Genomic DNA, 20680 nt, shown 5'->3' on the forward strand with positions numbered 1-20680 from the left:
ACAGATTTTTGAGTTAGCGGTACGGCAGAACACAAACTTTTATGATCACTATCCGACGGTAAACCGCGATGGTTCAAAGTATTATTTCACCAGCTCTTCTTGGGGCAAATATCTCTCCGAAACGCAGCGCTCCTTCGACAAATGACCTTACGGCACTAGTAGGAAATTCCACCTGGGGCCGATCCCGAAATTCTGCGCGTTGAGGACTAGGGCAGCACTTTGAATTATGTATCCTCGAGAAAACACAACGTATCCTAACGCGATTCACTGCATCCAAAGTAAACTGGGGTGAAGCTCAAGGGTTCGCCCAAATATCACCTGATTGGAACCTGGGTCTTCTTCGCCAAAAACATCAACACGAAAAGAAAATAACACTGATTTTTTTTACAGACTGATGATAGGTACTACTAATGACTTAACGGTGTTTCGTTTTTAAATTTTTTCTCTAATTACAAGATTATCTTATTATCTTAACATTATAAGATATCTTATAATTAGAGAAAAAATTTAAAAAAGAAACACTCTCATAGTCATTGGCTGTACCTATCATTAGTCTGTAAAAAAAATCAGCTTCATTCGTCCAACCGTAACCTAGTTATATCCGTAGAAAGTTCGTGAAAAACCGACTAAGAATTGTTTTTTTACGGAGTTATCAAATGTGCGAGATTTTTTTAAATATTTTTTTAAGAACTATTATCAACGTTTTCATTTGGTGTATAACTTATTTTCTCGAAAAACAACCTTTCAGAATTGGTACCACAAGAAGTACCCGCAGCGCCTTAAGTCGTATGACCTGAGGCGGCAGACGATCGTTTTTGGCATACTCTGATAGGGCAAAATGGAACTCCATCGGTTAAAATTTTGATCATTCTCGTTCAGTGGATTTCGTGCTAGCTCCCCTACTATGATAGTTCACCGACGAGTGGTGCACAGGCCGATCGACCTACCTACCAACTCACTCGAGGCCACCGGCATCGAAACAAAGCTGGGCGACCTTACCGGCAACGTCGTAGTGGTCTACCGCAGTCCGCGCAACAACATCGTCCTGCAAGACCTGGACGACGTCATGGCACTCGCGGACCATACCATCCTTGCCGGAGATCTAAACTCTAAGCATCCCAGCTGGGGCTCCACCACGACCAATACCTCCGGACGATCGCTTTACGCCCATTCCGAAAGGAAGGGGTACGAAATCATCGCTCCCGATCATCCAACACACATACCGGGCGACCCCGCACACCAACCAGACGTACTCGACGTAACGGTATTGCAGGCGATTCCGTACCCGTACGAGTTCGACATCGTCCAGGACTGGAGTTCCGATCACCTTCCCATCGTCATGACCCTTCACACGAAGCCGTCCGTCACCATACCCCCGAACACCAGGAAGATCACCAACTGGAAGAAGTTTAACGAACATCTCCAGAGAAGCATACCGTCCGGGAACCCCGACATCCGCACCCCGGCCGACCTAGACGAAAAAGTGCAGATCCTGACGACCAAACTTCAACAGGCGCTGGCCGCGGCCACCAAACAAGTCCCGGCCAAGAAGGCGAATCAGCTCCCTCAGTATCTCAAGGAGGAGATTAGAGAGAAAAGGAGGCTCGTTCGGCGATGGCAACTCACCCGAGACCCTAACATAAAGAGACAGGTCAATGCCAAACAAGCCGCCCTCAAAAGTGCCATCCAGGACTTCAACAACAAATCCTGGAACGAGCACGTCGAGGAAACCATGACCCGATGCGGAAACGTCTTCCAAATCGGTCGTGCGCTTACCTCCAGAAAACCGCCGGCGTACCCCCTGAAGGGCCCCAACGGACACCGTTACGACGCAAAGGAAAAGGCAGAGATCTTCGCCGAAACCCTTCGAGCGAACTTCACCCCGTTCCCCGTCGAGGACGAAGAACACAACAGACAAGTGGAAGAAGAGCTCGAAGGACTCCTCGCCGCCCGCGCGGAAAACGAACTTGCGTTCGTACCTCCGACGGAAGTCCGCACCATCATCCTCAAACAAAGACCTCGAAAAGCGCCCGGAGCCGACGGCATAACATATAGAGCCCTACAGAACATCACACGCCCAACGCTCGCCTACATCACGAGAGTGTTTAACGCCGCGATAGCGTTAGGACACTTCCCAACAAGCTGGAAGAAGGCGATTGTGATAATGCTACCGAAGCCCGGGAAAGATCTAGCCGAACCCCAGAGCTATCGACCCATATCCCTCCTACCGGCCCTGGGGAAGATTTTCGAGAGAGTACTGCTGGCCAAATTGCAACCAAACATAAGGCCCGAACAGTTCGGGTTTCGCAGAGAGCACTCGACAACGTTGCAAATCATCCGCTTGGTAGACGCCGTCGCTGAAGCCTACAACAGAGGTCAAGTCACAGTGGCCGCGTCGTTCGATAACGAAAAGGCATTCGACAAAGTGTGGACGACAGGCCTGCTCGTCAAGATGCACCGAACCCAAAACATACCCGCCTCGTTCACCAGGCTTCTCCACAGCTACCTTTCGAACCGAACCTTCCGGGTCAAAATAGAAGACCAGCTGTCGGAAGAGACGCCTGCCGCCGCGGGAGTGCCACAAGGAGGATGCCTATCGCCAGCACTGTTCAACATGTACGTGAACGACATCCCCCAAGCCCCCAACGTCAACATCGCCCTATATGCGGACGATCTCCTCGTCTTCTCGAGTTCAAGACTCCCGGACACGGCAACGAGACGAGTTCAGACGGCCATTGACCAAACGCTACGTTGGACAGGCCGCTGGCGGCTTAGACTAAACCCCTCCAAGACCCAGGCCATAATGTTTACCGGTCGCCGAACGACCGAGTTCACGAAGCTAAGGATGAACGGAGAGAGACTGGAATGGGCGGGCACCATCCGGTACCTCGGAGTCCTAATCGACCGGCGACTAAATTTCACGCAACACGCAGCAGACACGATCGCCAAAGGACGGAGGGCAAGATCCAGGTTGTACCCCCTACTATCATCACCAGCGCTGGCGCCAACAACGAAGGTACACCTGGTCAAGAGCTACGTTCGCCCCGTGCTGACATACGCCTCTGCAGGCTGGAAGGCGTATGTTTCGAAGTCCAACTCCACCGCACTGGAAGCGGTACAATCCACCGCGCTGCGCGCGATTACCAGAGCCCCCTACTTCGTTTCGAACACCACCATCAGGCAGGACCTGCAAATGGACACCCTCGCCGAACACACTCGATCGCTGGCCGAAAAAGTATACCAACGAATGGACAACTCCGACCTCCAGCACATCAGAGACATCGCTCCCGTGGCTGGTACACAGGAGCAAAAGAAGCGGCCAAGGAGGGTGCTGCAGGAAAACGAATAATCCTCAACCACTCTAGTTTCCACCAACCGCGTCAGCAAGAGGTGACGCAGCCCGTTGGAACCCTTGCCTAACAATCCTCACTGGTGGAACAGAGATGGAAATAGGACATCGCTCCAAGAGCAACACGCACACCCTCAGAAACAACAAAAGAGGAAACAAGACGACATGAACAACTAACCAGCAAGCAGTAAAAGCTAAATAGCTAGGGCTGCTGAAATATGGATGGCCTGCGGCCATCCAGCTCACCAAACGAAGGGTAGAATCAGATTCGCTCGTTCCTCATAGCAGCGATCTCACCGCTGCGTTTACCATAGCCAGCGAAGCAGCGCTCCTCATAGCCTGCACAACCGGCGCTCATCATAGCCCGGGAAACATAATCAAGTCCCCTCTCCGCAGCATTGATGCCGCCTACAACCCCGCGGAAGGAAAAGCGTTCTCGCCGCAACGCTCTACGGCGCTTTCTACGTCGCTCACCTCTGCCGATCCCGGTATCGCCGTTGCCGCCGAGCCCGACCAAGGCACCGCCTGCCTGGAAACTACGCTCCTGCCAGCAGCCTGCAACGTACCACGGAATCGATCCGGCCACCATCTCCGTGGACGACCCCCGCCGTTTCATCATCCGCGACCGCCACCGGAAAGCCACCATGAGACGACTCTTCGGCGACGATTAGTATTCCCTGTATATATGTAAATGTTCTGTTGTTAATAAATTAGATATAAGAAAACACAATAAAAAGAGCACAAACGCAACCGCCAAAGAAGAATAAATCACATTTGCGTTTGTTTAAGATCCTCCTGTTTTAGCAGTAGGACCAAAAATACTAGTTGATAGTAGTAAAAAGGTGTCGAAGGTGAAGTAGGTAATTGGTAATGTAACTGAACCTTGTTTAACTTTTTACTTTACTTTTTAATAATATTTATTGTAGGATACTAATTTTAAAAAAGCAAATCAAATCAAATCATTTATTGTCAGAGTACCAAATGTGGCTTTGACATGTCAATAATGCACAATGTAAATAACGTAAATATAAAACAGCAACATTCGAGATATAACTACACATTTTCAATAAATATAAATATGGACGTACACTACACATTAAAATTTTGATTTACATAAAATAATAATAATAATTTAGCTTACGCTTACACTTATAATATAGGTATGTGACACAAGGGTGTAATATAAAAACAAAGGACATATGATGGTGACGAACATACAAAACTGATACGCATCAAGACATGAGCAAAACATATTGCAAGGTATGGTTTCACAATTACAACAGGAGGTTGCAGAAATCAAAAGCAATAGAAGAGATGTTGATGATCTTGTAGAAGTGGAGTCAATTTTTATTAGATATAAACTACGAAATATGGAAGATTTTAATAAAGCGGTGTGTAGTATAAGTAAGCAGAAAGGAAAAATATATTGTGTTTCAGATTTTAGAAATTGCTGCTTTGGGTGGCCGCAATACCTACGATTTTATCTTCCGAGCGACACAAAAAATCATTTCAAACAAATTTTCTTCAAATTTCAGTTGGTTGGGCAGGAAAGGAAAACGTGTTTTTAAAGATTTGTCGTTATCATCATTATTAATAAGTAATAACCGATTTCGATTTACAACCAATTTAATTGTCTGATTTTTTAGATGCGGCAATCAAAACTAAGGGATGTACAATCAAGGACGCAGAAATTGCAATACAAAAATGGTTGAGGCGATGTAATAAAAGGGCAAAGAATGAAAACAAAATTAACGTGACCGTGTAATATGGCCATAAATGTAATTCTTTTATCAATCTGACATGTTTCTGTAGAATTTTGTTTTAGTTAATTTAGTAAATGAATTACAGAAAAAATTTTCATTATTGTGTGACTCAATATGCACAGTAGGTACATTAAATGGACGTCCATTAAAAAACGTCCGGGCGATGTTGGGTATGGACATATTTTGGATGTCCACTTTTGTGCCAAAGTAACATCCTGCGGACGTTCATGTTACATCCACTGTACTTCAAGTGGATGTTCAAAGAACGTACTAATGTCCACGACTGGACGTTCTAAATACGTCCATGGGAAGTTATGCTATATGGATAGTAGAAGTCTGATCTAAATTGTAAATTCGTGTACCATCACAGAAATTTTTATGGCGTTTTAATACATCCTCAAGATTATCAAAAAATGTATTTACATTGAGGAGGAACCAAATTTTGAACATTTAAATTTTTTGTTAACGCAATCAGTTCTCTCACCAGCATACTGTTCTGCACAACCTCCTCGTTCAGCATAGCCAATTGCCTAAGAACCGTTTTTAGTACTACAGTAAAGATAACATAAATTTTACTTCGACCTCCAGTCCTCGATATCAGAATTATTACAACGTAGTACGTCTCTGGAATCGTTGTGGAACTTCCCTAATTGTTTAGCTGCAATCGATGGCAAACACGTCATCACTGATAAACCACCCAATAGTGGATCTTTATATTTCAATTATAAGAAATCATTTAGTGTAATTCTGCTTGCATTTGTTGATGCGCATTGCAGATTTACTGCAGTTGATGTAGGTGCGTATGGACGAAGCAGTGATGGAGGAGTGTTTGCTAATTCCACAATTGGTAAAAAAATATTAAGCAATGCTTTAGACATTCCAGAACCTAAGACCTTACCCGGATGCAATTTACGTCTTCCACACGTTTTTGTAGGAGACGAAGCGTTCCCTCTTCATAACAATTTAATGCGCCCGTATCCAGGTCGGCAGTGTCTAAACAATGAAGAAGTGAAAATATACAATTACAGACTTAGTAGAGCTCGACGCGTCTCTGAAAACGCTTTCGGTATTTTAGTCAAGAGATTTAGGATTTATCAACGTCATTTACAAATAGACCCAGATAAGTTAGATAAAGTGATTTTAGCAACATGTTGCTTACATAATTTTTTGCGAAATGACACTTGTCATTGGACTGAAGAACAACATGAAACTATTGTACGTCCAGAAGGCATCGAAAATATTCCAGGAATAGGGGGAGCGTCCACAACAAATGCAATGGGCGTCAGAGACTCATTCAAAAATTATTTTAATTCACCAAATGGTTCGGTATCGTGGCAAACTGAAATGGTGCGCAGAGGAAAAAGAAATGTTACATAAATTAAATATATTGTATACTTTACTTGAAAGATTACGAGATTGAATAAAACTAAAAACTAACCTGGTTTTTGCATTTCTGCAGCAATCTCCTCCCAAATGTTCTCCTTCCTTGCTTGATCATGATATTTTGAATCGTTTACATCGTATAATTCACTGTATTTTTCAACGAGATTGATTAATAGTTCTTCGTCCATTTCGCTAAGAAGCTGAAGTCCACTAAATAATATTTTTTTTCAATGACTAAACTTAAACAGCTGATTACTTTTGCGCATGCTAAAGACATTCTTGACGGTTTACCTCCGCACACTTCACCAACACAACACAACACGCATCGACATTTGTCGGTCAGGGTTGTGCGATGAAGATCCGACCAACATCGGCCGACGCTGTGTCGTGTCGTGTTGGACAAGTGAGCGGATCCTTATTTAACCTAATGCATTTTATCTTCACCGACATTTGACGTGACGTGCTGTGTTGTGTTGTGTTGGTATAATGAGCGAGATCCTTAAGTCTATTGGTTCTGATGGCATTGGCATTGACATGATTAATCTTTGCTGTCCTTTTATAGTGCCATACATCACCCACATCATTAATCATTGTTTCATTTCATCTACCTTTCCATCCAACTGGAAACTGGCTCACGTTACACCCATTGCGAAAAATAACAACCCCAAGGAGTTCAAAGATTTACGACCAATCTCCATACTTCCTACATTATCTAAAGTGTTGGAAAAGATCATGAAAATTCAAATGTATGAATATTTTGAGAGATATAAACTAATATCAGAATTTCAATCGGGCTTTAGGAAAAACTATAGCTGCGCCACAGCACTCCTTAGTGTAACAAACGATATAATACAAGCTACCGATCAAAGCCTGGTGACAGTTATGGTGATGCTAGATTTTTCAAAAGCTTTCGATACTATTCATCATATACTATTAATGCGAATCCTTGTTCACTACGGCTTTGACTTGGCGGCAATGGAACTTATCAACTCCTACCTCACGAATCGGACACAACGGGTCATTGTAAGTAATGTGAAGTCTCCAATTACCACCATTACCCAAGGGGTCCCACAGGGATCTATCTTAGGACCGCTCTTATATGTACTCTACTCAAATTATATCTGTAATGGTCTCATTAAATGTAGATATCATCAATACGCCGATGACACACAAATTTACTATTCTTTCAAACCAAATGAAGTTCATGCAGCCGTCGAATTAATTAACAAGGAGTTAAATGTAGTCGTTAATACTGCTTCCGAACATAATTTAAATATAAATCCAAATAAGTCTTCGGTGATACTTTTTGGACGTGAGCAACTTAGGTTAAAAGTAAGATCCTTCATTGCCATAAAAATTGGTGACAATCAACTGAGCGTACAAAACGTAGCAAAGAATTTGGGACTTCGATTTGACTATAATTTGAAATTTACTGACCATGTAAATTCTTGTACCCGTAAGGCGTACTCAATACTTAAGAGATTATACCCAAACAGGAACATTTTGAATGTCAAAACAAAAATTCATCTTTCTGATAGCCTTATTTTATCACTTTTTAATTACTGCGATGTTGTATATGGGGCTTGTATCGACTCGTCGACGAAAACTAGAATACAAAGGGTACAAAATGCGTGTTTGCGGTTCATATATGGTATCAAACGTAGAGATCACATATCTCATAAAGTGAGGGAAGCTGGGTGGCTAAATATGATGGAAAGGAGATTTCTTCATGCTGTGGTCCTATATCACAAAGTAATAAATACTCTAACCCCTTCCTACCTTGCACAACGTTTAACCTATCGTACAGATGTACTTAACTTAAATCTTCGGCATAGGGGCCTTTTAGAGATTCCAAAGCATACTACCGAATTCTTTAAGAAATCGTTTTCTTATAATGTTGCAAACATCTTTAATAAATTGTCACCAACTCTACGTAGTTTAAGTATAACTACGTTTAAAAGACAAGTAAAGTTCCTTTTGTTAGATGATCAACTCTCTATTGTGGCTTAAGGGGCTTCTGTATTGAACATAAATTTTTGGTTTAGGAAGTTCTGAGGAGTGATTTGCGTGTGAGTGTTAATGTATTTGTCCATATACCATGTTTAGTTCAAGTTCATATCTCATGATATAGGGCCACATGGAAGAGCAGTGTATATCGCACTGAATGTGGTCCTTTTTCCAATCTGAATGTACTTTTTCTTTTTCCTTTTGTACTATATGATGTTCATTGGAAATAAACATTATTATTATTATTATTGTCGGTGTTTCTTGTGAGAACTCAGGTCTAGCCTGGTTAACTAATCGCACGGATTAAAATCAAGTAACGATTAGTGTCTGTGTCTGTGTGAAGTTATGTAGGGTTCTAAAGAAAAATAAAAAATAAAAATAAAATAAATATTCACACACTCACATTGGAAATCTAGAGATAGTATGTAATTCATACTTACCAACATAGCTATTAATGGCCCCACTAGTCAACGCTATCAGGAAAGAAGAAAACAAAACAAAAATATCATTATAATAATTCCTGTAATTTTATTAAATAGAGTTTATTGTGTAAGTGTTTCTTTGGCTTTGCGTTTGGGTTGAATACGAGTGGGTTGTGATAACGTGGTGTGTTTATGTGAAGAAGGAGTTTTGTGTTTTTTAATTGTATTTATGGTGTTTCTTTGTTCCTGAGGTCGTATTTGTGAGGTTGTTTGGGTTTTTGGTGGAGATATTGCAGTATTTTGTGAGCCTGTGGTGCTGTTAAGGTTTTTGCGCTTCGGTTGTATACGAGTGGGTTGTGACAATGTGGTGTGTTTCTGTGAAGAAGGAGTTATGTGTTTTTTAAGTGTGCTAGGGCGTGTAACTTTATTGGGTGGACCTGTTTTTATAGTGCAAGTTGTGTTACTTGTATTTGTGGTGTTTCTTTGTTCTTGAGGTTGTATTTGTGTGGTTGCTTGGGTTTTTGGTGGGGGTATTACAGTATGTTGTGAGCATGTAGTTCTGTTAAGGTTTTCACGTTTCGGTTGAATCCGAGTTGGTTGTGATAATGTGGTGTGTTTCTGTGAAGAAGGAGTTATGTGTTTTTTAATTGTGCTAGGACGTGTAACTTTATTGGGTGGACCTGTCTTTGTAGTGCAAGTTGTGTTACTTGTATTTGTGGTGTTTTTTTGTTCTTGAGGTTGTATTTGTGTGGTTGCTTGGGTTTTTGGTGGAGATATTGCAGTATTTTGTGAGCTAGTAGTGCTGTCAAGGTTTTTGCGTTTGGGTTGTATACGAGTGGGTTGTTTCTGAGAAGAAGGAGTATTGCGTTTTTTAACTGTGCTAGGACGTGTAACTTTATTGGGTGGACCTGTCTTTGTAGTGCATGTTGCGTTACTTGTATTTATGGTGTTTCTTTGTTCTTGAGGTTTTATTTGTGTGGTTGCTTGGGTTTTTGGTGGAGATATTACAGTATGTTGTGAGCGTGTAGTTCTGTTAAGGTTTTCGCGTTTCGGTTGAATACGAGTGGGTTGTGATAACGTGGTGTGTTTATGTGAAGAAGGAGTTTTGTGTTTTTTAACTGTGCTAGGACGTGTAACTTTATTGGGTGGACCTATCTTTGTAGTGCAAGTTGCGTTACTTGTATTTATGGTGTTTCTTTGTTCTTGAGGTTGTATTTGTGTGGTTGCTTGGGTTTTTGCTGGTGGAGATATTACAGGTATGTTGTGAGCGTTGTAGTTCTGTTTAAAGGTTTTCGCGTTTTTCGGTTGAATAACGAGTGGGTTGTGATAACGTGGTGTGTTTATGTGAAGAAGGAGTTTTGCTGTTTTTTTAACTGTTGCTAGGACGTGTAACTTTATGGGTGGACCTGTCTTTGTCTAGTGCAAGTGCGTTACTTGTATTTATGGTGTTTCTTTGTTCTAAGAGGTTGTGGTTTGTGTTGTTGCTCGGCATTATTGGTGGGAGACATTACGGTATTTTGTGAGCTCTAGTGCTAGTTAAGGTTGCTGCGTTTGCGGGTTGAGTAGGCGAGTGGGGTTGTGGATAACGAGGTGTTGTTTGCTGAGAGGAAGGAGCAGTATTGTGTTTTTTAGCTGTGGCTAGGAGCCGTGTAAACTTTTATTGGGTGAGGGGCGTCTTTGTAGTGCATGTTTGCGTTACTTGTATTTATTGCGTTTTGTTTTGTTCAGGAAGTTGTGTTTGTGTGGTTGGTGTGATGTTAAGGGTGGAAGATATTACAGTATGTTGTGGTGCCATGTTGTGAGTCCCTAAAGTGGTGTTTAGGCTTTTGGGCCGTTTGGTTGAATATCTAATGGGTCGTGATAATGTGGTTTGCTTCAGAGGTGAATCTCAGAAATGTAGTATAGTGGTTGTATCATTTGGTTGTACTTGTTTGTTGCGGTTAAGTTGTATTTGTGGTGTTTGGGGTTTTGGGTTAGAGGTGGAGATATTAACAGTATGGTTGTGTACCGTGTTGTGAGGGAGTGCTGTTGTTTACATGTATACGGTGTGGATCAATTTGCTGGTAATGTAGTATGCTTGTGTTTATGTTTAGAAAATTTAACGGAAACAAGTATGGCATGTTGTTGATAATGACTGGCTTTTTTGTAAATGTTTGTATGTGTTTTTTGGTTTCAAGAACCGCTAATAGTTGTTAAATTGTTGGTGTTATTGTCTTTGGTAATAACTCCGGTAGCACTAAGAATAATGGGAACTATAACCGTAGATTTCATTCTCCATTGCGTCCTTAAGCTCGGGATAGCTAATAATCGGTGTATTTGCGGTGTTTTTCTGCATGTGGTTTAGTTAAGTTGTTAGTGTTGGTAAATGGCAATGTCATAAATAATAAAATGGTTTTTGCGGTTTTATCTATAAGTGTAATATCTGGTCTATTTATTGTGGGATAGTTTTGTCTGTGAGTAGTGTCCTGTCCCAATATAATTTGTGTGTGTTGTTTTCAGTATGATCTGTGGCGTGTTATTTGTAGTATTGGTGTCTTATCTGGTTATGAGATTGTGTTTAAGTTGCTAATTTTTGGATGTATGTTTTAGCTCCTGATCGTTTGTCCGATGTTTTGTATTCAGTTGTGCAATGCGTGTGCATGCGATATTATATGTTGGGGATTGTTTCTGATGTTTGTGAACAGAGTCGACAAGGAATCGTTTTGTCACCTGTTTGTTCTTTATGTATGGTGTTTGTTTTAATAGTTGCGTGTATTAATGCCTGGTCTTGTATTGCTAACATGAAACTCCCAGTCTCCGGGAAGATAATCACATTCAGACAACCAAGTGTGGCGTTGCTATAGAATCAACACAATCCTGACTAACTTCTTGCGGGAAATCGTCCATGTAACTGGCCTTTTGTTCCATGTTGTATGTTATTTGTGGATGTATGTAAAGTTGGATGGAGGTGGGAGTTATATTAGTTTCGTGTAGGTTAAGTGGTGGTGTAAGATTTGTCTGCATATGTTACTGTTTTTTGTGTAAGGAATTGAAGTTCTGTTTTGTTATAAATAGTATTGTCGCAAATTTGTGGTATTTGTGTTTGGTGGCAATAATTTGTTTATATCTGTAGAGTCCCCTCTACCGCTCCTTACCGAACGAGGAAGGTAAAGTCGTATAGTAGAGGAGTGAGGGTGATGTATATGGTGTTTTGTTAATAGTGTACGTGTGTTTCTCCTGTAAATTTGTTTATTATTATTATTATGGTCGGTGTTTTCTTGTGGAGAACTCAAGTCTAGCCTGGTTAACTATCGCACGGATTAAAATCAAAGTAACGATTAGTGTCTGTGTCTGTGAAGTTATGTAGGGTTTCTAAAGGAAAAAAAAAAAAAAAAAAAAATATTCACACAACTGCGCATTGGAAACCTAACGGATAGTATGTAATTCATACTTACTCACATAGCATTAATGGCCTACAATAGTTCAACGCTATCAGGAATAGAAGCAAACCAAAAAATATCATTATAATAGATTCCTGGTAATTTATTAAAATAGAGGTTTTATTGTGGAAGTTGTTTCTTTGGCTTTGCCGGGTTTGGGTTTGGAATACGAGTGGGGGTTGTGGAAAAAAAAATTAAAACGGGGTGGGGGGTTTTGTGTTTTATGTGAAGAGGGAGTTTTGTGTTTTTTTAATTGTAATTTATGGTGGTTTCTTTTTGTTCCTGAGGTCGTATTTGGTGAGGTTGTTTGGGTTTTTTGGTGGGAGATATTGGCAGTATTTGTGAGGCCTGTTGGTGCTGGTTAAGGTTTTTGGCCGCTTCGGGTTGCATATAACTGAGTGGGTTGGTTGACAATGTGGTGTGTTTTCTCTGTTGAAGATGAGTTATGTGCTATTTACTTTTTGAAGTAGTGGCCATAGCGCGTGTAACTTTATTGGGTGGAACCTGGTTTTTTGTAGTTGCATGTTTGCGCTTACTCCGTTGTGATTATGGTGTTCTTTTGTTTCTGACGTTGGTAAAAATTGTGTTTGTTGGTTTGCTCTGGGTTTTTTTGGTGGGGGTATTAGCAGTTAATTGTTGTGAGCATGTATGTTTCTGTTTAAGGTTTTTCACGGTTTCGGTGAATATTCTCGAACGTTGGTTTGTGATAAATGTGGTGTCGTTCCCTGTGAAGAAGGCAGTTTTGTGATTTTTTTAAAAATTGGTGCTATAGAGTGCTACGTGTAACAACGCAACCTCCGAACCTACTTTAACCAAATATTTGGCAGTGACGACTGTCTTTAGTCGTGAGTGACGTCTCACCAAGGAAACAAGGTATGTCGTTTACATCCATAATCACTTGTGATCTATTCCTGTCGTGTGTGTTTCTCTTCTTTTGTTTTCTTGGGTTGTATTTTGTGTGGTTGCTTGGGCGTTTTCTTACGTAAGAGTTACAAGAGGAAGCATATTGCAGTATTTTAGTTACGACAGCCATGAAAGTAGCTAGCTGTCCAAGTTTTTGGCGTTTGTCCCTATGGTGTTGTATAGTTTAAGCAAAGCAATTAACAAAACACAGCCTCGAGTCTCGGGTCGGGGCGTTTGTTGTTTCTTCGAAAGAAGGAGTATTGCGTTTTTTAACGTTTGTGTGTGCTAGGATCCTTCTGCGCCGTGAACCTACCAGCTACAATGCTCTCCACAGAACATAGACTGTTATAACCTGGCGGCCCACCGGTCGACAGGCCGCCGGGGCCGGGGACCGGGAGGGGGCGGGGGCCTCCCACCGCACCCACCAGCCGCCCGTCCCGGCACGCTGTAACCATTCTATTCATTGGCCGTGGAAATCAACCCCCTCCCGGGCCCAACACCCTGCCTCAGTCTATCTGTTCTCCTTTTTCTTCTTTTCTTGGTAGTGCAACAATCCGGGTTGCGCTTACTAACAAACTGTGTATTTTATGGTGTTTCTTTGTTTCTTGAGTTGTATTTGTTTTTTGGTGTGTTGTTTTGCTGGGCTTGGGTTTTTGGTGGAGATATTACGTATGGTTGTGCAGCGGTGGTGAGTTCTTGTTAGTTTTCCCGATCCCCGGCGCAGTTTCGGTTGAATACGAGAGCTGGTGTGATAACGTGGTGTGTTTATGTGAAGAAGGGAGTTTTGGGTTGTGTTTTTTTTAACTGTGGCTAGGACGTGTAAGCTTTATTGGGTGGACCTGTCTTGTAGTGCAAGTTGTGTTAATTGTATTTGTGGTGTTTTCTTCTTCTTTGTTTCTTGAAGGTTTGTATTTGTGTGGTTGCTTGGGTTTTGGTGGAGATATTGCGTTTTGTTGTGAAGCTAGTAGTGCACGCTCGTGCACTTGTCAAGGTTTTTGCGTTTGGGTTGTATAACGAGTGGGTTTGTTTCTTCTTCTCTGAAGAAGAAGGAGTATTGCGTTTTTATTATGTGCTAGACGTTGTAACTTTATTGGGTGGAGCTCTGTCCTTGTAGTGCATATGTTGCGTTACCTAACTTGTATTTATGGTGTTTCCTTATGTTTTCTTAGAAGGTTGGTATTTGTGTTTTGTTTGCTTTGCCTTTTGGGTTTTTTGGTGGGAATATTACAAGTAAATGTTGTGAAGGTGTGTAGTTTCTGGTTAGTGTTTTCATCGCGTTTCGGTCGGTTGAATACGAGTGGGGTTGTGATAACGTGGTGTGTTTATGTGAAGAAGGGGAGTTTTTGTGTTTTTTTTAAAATTACTGTGCCTAGGTTGACCGGTCGGTGTACGTGGCTGAACGGACCGTGGTACTTTAAATTGGGTGGAGCCTCGCCTGTCCTTTTGTAGTGCAGAAATAGTTGTGTTACTATGTATTTGGTGGTGTTTCTGTCTTTCTTTTGTGTCTTGAGGGTTGTATTTTGTGTTGGTTGCTTGGGGTTTTTGGTGGAGATATTGCAGATTTTGGTGAGCTAGTGTGCTGTCCAAGGTTTTGGCGTTTGGGTTGTATACGAGTGGGATTGTTATTTTATTATTATTTATTATTTTCCCGAGGAACGAGATTTATGTGTTGCTTAGTTTGTTTAAAAAAGATATTTGGAAGTACTCAGTTCTTTTCGGTCACAGCAACTGGTTTTTTTATTCCTGACCCATCTAAGTCCGCTTAAAGTGGCCACTAAAACAAACAATTGAGTGAAGTTATACAATGGAGGCTAGCAAGGTCTGCGCAATCCTTCCAAATTTAAGCCTCACGTCAACACCACCAATTGGCAACAATCCTAAAAACGGCTGGTTGGTCCAAGAAGAATCGAATACTTTTAGAAATTTCTATAACTTACCTTCACAGATGACATCGATTTTGCTGTGACGAATTACAGTCAGCAAGATAATCCTGACACTGTCTACTAGATTTATGTTAAAAAGGGTTACGTTAGTACTATACGCAAAATTTTTAATTGGTTTTTATGTTCGAGAAGTTCATTTACTATACTTTATGAAGAAATCTTTTTAAAACTCTTTTGAGCTACAGGAGGCTTAGACTGCCTTTGCACTTTGGTTCTTTAAAAATCTAGCGTTGTAACAATTCTGGTTCGAGGACTGGAGGGTCGAAGTTAAAAATTCAAATCGAAACTTCACTTTCCGGTAAGTTCCGTTTGATTTGATAATCAAAGTGTGAAAAGAGCATAGGTAGTATAGAAACTCACTTGGTTATCGGTTGCATTGCTAATTCGACGGTTTGACTCTGATCTGTAAGTGGGCGACAAGAATGCCGATGACATAATACTGGCATCAGAATTGATCGGTTCATATATTTTTTCGGCTTGGGTTTGAATTGTTGGGGGTAGTTTCTTTCCTTTATACGTTTGGTGTGTAATTGTTACTTTCTCGGACTGATTGTCATTGTTTTAGGGTTGCAAATTGCTTAATTTATTCATTATCATTGTCGTCAAAATAGTCCAATTCTAGCTAGCTGTCGTCAATCTGCTCAACAGTCCCTCCTTTTGAATCAACTTTTCATCCGCTTGCTCCAGATTGTGCGCTAGCCCTCACTGGTCATATCCAATAAAGTAATTCAACGCCGACGTGTACACTGCTGGTGATCGTTTTATTATAGATTAACTTACTGACCGTTTTGGTTCAAAGTACCTAGGGATACAATCAACATGGGTTTTTTGGACGCGGGACAGATTTTCGAAAAAACACCAATTAATAACCAAAACTCAATGCGCACAATGCAAAATTTAATTATAAGCAAATTTCTTTGAGAATAAGTAACTTGATTAGGTAGTATATAAATAAACTGGAAAAAGAATTTAATTTCATTAATTAATGGCTTTTAGAACATGATAGCTACGTTAGTAGCTTAGGCAGCACGCGGCGGCGGTACAATCTAACAGAACCCGGCCTGCATCTCTCCACATGAGAGTATTTGGCCCCCTGATTAAACATTAGCTTGTGCGATCACAATGCCCTTCGGTAGGCACAAAGAAATTATCGGCTAAAACGGGAAAAACTAAAATTTGTAATATGTTCAATAAAAATGGCAAAAATGCTCATTTTATATACATGTTTAATAAGAAAATGAGAAAAAAACATTGGTCCTGGGCAAGTTCCTGATTTAAACTTTGCACAGTTAACAATATATACCACATGTAACAACCAATAGAAAATGGGTCAAAATCCAATTACCTCTGCCGTGGGAATCAGCACCGAGGTGCTCTGGCGCGCTTTTTTAAACGCTCTCTTTATGGGTTTTATTTTTCTGGAATATAACAAAAAATATCATTTCAAAGATATTAAAAGAACTAGATCTACTGGGAAACTTTTTTTATTGAGGCTGAACGACTTGTTAGTGTAATTTTTTGCTTTAGGTTTTAGGGAGTTTCATCTCGATTGGTTGAAACTGTATCAAATCCTTGTCAACCCAGTAGGATATACAAAACCACTTCCTTTTTTCTTAAAATTTAAGAGCTGGTACTGCGCTATCAATAGATTTTTTTTCTACCTCGCCTACATAAAAATCCTGACTGCTTTTTTTGTACAATACTACTAATCAACTAAATAGTTTCCATATTGAGAATTAATTAATTCATGAAAAAAGTATCACTTTCAAAACTAGTTTGTACAATAACTATTGCAGCATCCTTAGAAGCTATATGCGGTAAAAACTATGTAATACACTCCTTTCACAACTCTAGCTGCGAGTCCTTTCATACTCCGTCCGAGTAGTTCCTGTATAGGGGGATGGGGGTGGTGGTTTTGCTCTTACGTGCAAACTAATGGCATCAAACTGAGTATACATGTATTATTATACAGACAAAGATAACATTAAAATACACGGCAATAACGTCAGGTAAATTAACTATATAGGTAGGTTAATTATTAGAAATAAAAATCTAATGTAAATTAAAAAAAATATGATTTTAATTTTGTTCACCGTTTCCTTTCGTTGTTTCGGATGGCGCAAAATAGTCTCGTGTCAGTACTGCAAACTCCTTCACAGTGGTAGGTATGGTCCATTAACAGCATCTAGTGTTTAAACTATTAAAACAATTAATAAACAATGGAAATGACCTTACCATAACAGACCTTTGGTTACTGCCAAGTCCTCAAATTTTAAAATTAAAGGTATTTTACCTAAAAGATTGTATTAATTAGTTATAGTGGACTATGTTAAGGACGATACTTACTAAATTGTTGTTAACAACTGCATCTTCTTCTATTTTTAACTCTATGCTTTTAAATCCGTTCCTTCGTTTTCTAATGGTAAATCTTTGTAATATTGTACTTTCATATTAACTAATAATTTTGACTAAGTTGTGAAAACTGAAAAAAATACATAATAGATTTCCAACTGTTTCGCTGGCACTTCGCCTGTAGCTGATCCCTTACCGACTTACTTTCATTTCTTCAATTTTTCGATTTTTAGTGGCTCCCACTTCAAGATTTAATTAGATGGTCTCAACTTCTCATCATTGTGATATGGCCCTTCAAAAAAAAATCTGTTTGATTAGTCAGGGGGCGGCTTCGTCGAAAAAAAAATGGGTGAGGCAAGCGCTACACATTTTGCCGCCGCGATGAAAAGGTTTGTTGCTTATTAATTTGGTTCTTTCATATGAGTATAAGTACCACCAACAACGAGAAAATTATATAAAATCGTAGAAATCTGAAAAATGACGTTTACATAGCTACAAAAAAACGGAAATTTCCAGAACAAAAAATACAATAGTGTAATAATACCCGTATATTTATATAGGAAACTCTTTTTAACTTCTGCATTTGCAAAATTGTTTACATATCCATCGAGTCTATGTTAGAACTTAGTTCAATGTTCATGGCGGAATGGCCAGATGCGGTTAATCTGTCCCTGTGTCATTGTTTGAACATTATAATTTTTCCATTATTTTTTTTTTTGACGAAAAGAACGTTCTCCACTGCCCAAGTGGACTAAAATAGTTAAAAGTAATCCTTAGAGATACTACTATACTTTGGAAAGTTATCACTCAAAGTTATTTTTAATAGCATGTAATAGTTATATTATTATACTAGACGGATAAGGGATATTTTTTAACCTTAAGTGAATAGGTATTAATCTCACCGGTGAGCTTAACTAAGCCACGCAAATGGTTATTTTACCATTTATCGTCGTGTATAATACAAAACATTATTTTTTGGTCATAATATTTCTGGAGCGTCATTTTATATCGGTGCATTTGAATAGGATGACAGATGTCATTAGAATGCACGCCTCGCATCTGTTTTCACTTTATCTACCCTTACGGTTAAGAGTGATCCTTTAACCACTGCTTACTTCTAAATAAGAGTAGGCTTTAGCTACTCATTGAAACCTATTAAAAATGTCATTTTTAATATATGCTATAAATTAAAGTAATAAAAAAAATGCAATCCTATTACAATATATGCGCAAATTAGTGGCTGGTAGAGATGGCTATACTTTTAATAATCGCTTTCAGTCAAATTGACATTACAAAGATTTTTATTATACTACATTATTCTTATAATAAAGACATTTTTTTTTCAAATTTGCAAAAATGCCGCCCCTAAGATTATGGCCGCCTCCCCCACGAGCCGGCCCTGGATGTAGTCAATAATGTTTTTGAATCTAAGCATACAGCGCTCACTCGCTAGCAAAATCGCTTTTTTTGTGTAATTTGGTAAATGCTATGTGATTATACAGGTGGTTGACTTGCGTAACGCATCATAGGGATTTCAATGTAAAATTCATAACATGCGATTATTGGCTCCGCCAAATTATTTGAGCAAAAATGTATTAAGGTTTTTTGTAGAAAAAAAAAATTTTTTACGCAATCAACGCATTCTTTTCCAATTTTTTTTGCTAATAAGACGGAAAATTGGGAAAATAAAACCGCGCATCTTTTTTCAAATAATCTGTGATGCCAATGGAATTTTCTAAAAGCAAGAAGATGTCCAGTTAATCAATTAGCAGCAGTCGAAATGGATTTTATGATCGACTTGGTTACTTGTCTTGCCAGATAATGGTGACCTTTTCGAACATTTAATTGTTAATTGTTTATATTAGGAAACCGTTTTTTAAGTAATTTTGGTAGCTTTGTTTATGTTGAAAATTTCGCTGTTCTAAATATAATACTGTTGTGATTAGAATTTGATTTGTTTTATAGGCCAGAGACATTCCATGGCAATGAACGGATATTGGCGTAGTTTTTTTGTATTATAAAATTCCATGGGCATCACAGATTATTGAAAAAGATGGCGGGTTTTATATTTTTCGCAATTTTCCGTCTTTATTATGCAAAAAATTGAAAACTAATACGGTTTGTATTGACGTAAAAAAATTTTTTTTCTAACAAAAAACCTAATAACATTTTTGCTCTAAAATAATTTGGGGAGCCAATAATCCATGTTATGAATTTTACATTGAAATCCTTAATGATGCCGTTACGCAAAGGTCACCACCCTGTATATGACACTACGAAATATTTTTTAGCTTTGAATCAAATCTCAGTGTGGCGTGAATTCAATTCCGGCGTTTCAGAACAGGCAAACAAATCGACGTAAATCTTTTTTGTAATAACATCAATTTAGTAAAAACTTAGTGCCAGGAAACCCATACATATTCTTCATATCATATTATAATTTCATATTCACTAATTCCTCTGTTATAAACTGTGGTCTGAACGGGCGGCCAATGGTTGTAATTCTTAAAAAAAAACAGATAAATAGAGGTTAATATTGTAGTTTTAAACACTTAACCAGCGGACACATTGGGTGAACTTGACTGGCAAAGATCATATTTGGTGGTTCGGTGGGACCTTGTATTCTGGATATACGTTATTAAAGTTAATAATGAGACTTGAGATGAATAGTACATTATATTCAAGGTATAGAAGTACTGTATTTTTGACTGAGCAGCCAGATTACAATTTCGGGTGGGTGCTTGCGCGAGGAGTGTAAGGTGCGAAAATGCAGTGGCCGTCGGAAGACCGAAATTCCATGGGGGGCAGATAGGTGGAGGGGTTACGGGCGGGGAAGAGGCTCGTCATCATAAGGAAAATTAATAAAAATGTTTTAAATTTATACATTTATTCGTAGGGTATCGTATTAGCACTGCAGCCTTATGCCATATTTTTATCAGAGCAAGGCACATCAAATTCCTTGGAGTTTTTGAGCAATATATCCAAGACACTTTGAACAAAATTGATCAATATCAACTTCAAATCATCAAAAACACCACATCACCTTCATCTCGTGACGCTTAACATACGAGTAATCCGTCAAGTCGTTGTGTAGTCATTGTCGACTTACCACTGTCTTCATCTCCTTAAAGTACTAAAA

The 20680-nt window shown here is 39.6% G+C and overlaps 1 long non-coding RNA gene across 1 annotated transcript; it reads left to right on the forward strand.

Annotated features, from left to right (window-relative positions):
* The first annotated feature begins 4375 nt into the window (after positions 1 to 4375).
* Positions 4376 to 5096, forward strand: LOC116165302. Its single transcript, XR_004144124.1, has 3 exons — positions 4376 to 4740; positions 4787 to 4946; positions 4996 to 5096. It is a non-coding gene; the product is annotated as an uncharacterized LOC116165302 (long non-coding RNA).
* The last annotated feature ends 15584 nt before the right edge of the window (positions 5097 to 20680 follow it).

The sequence above is a fragment of the Photinus pyralis genome, unplaced genomic scaffold (assembly GCF_008802855.1).
Source record: "Photinus pyralis isolate 1611_PpyrPB1 unplaced genomic scaffold, Ppyr1.3 Ppyr1.4_LG3a, whole genome shotgun sequence".
Lineage (NCBI taxonomy): Eukaryota > Metazoa > Arthropoda > Insecta > Coleoptera > Lampyridae > Photinus > Photinus pyralis.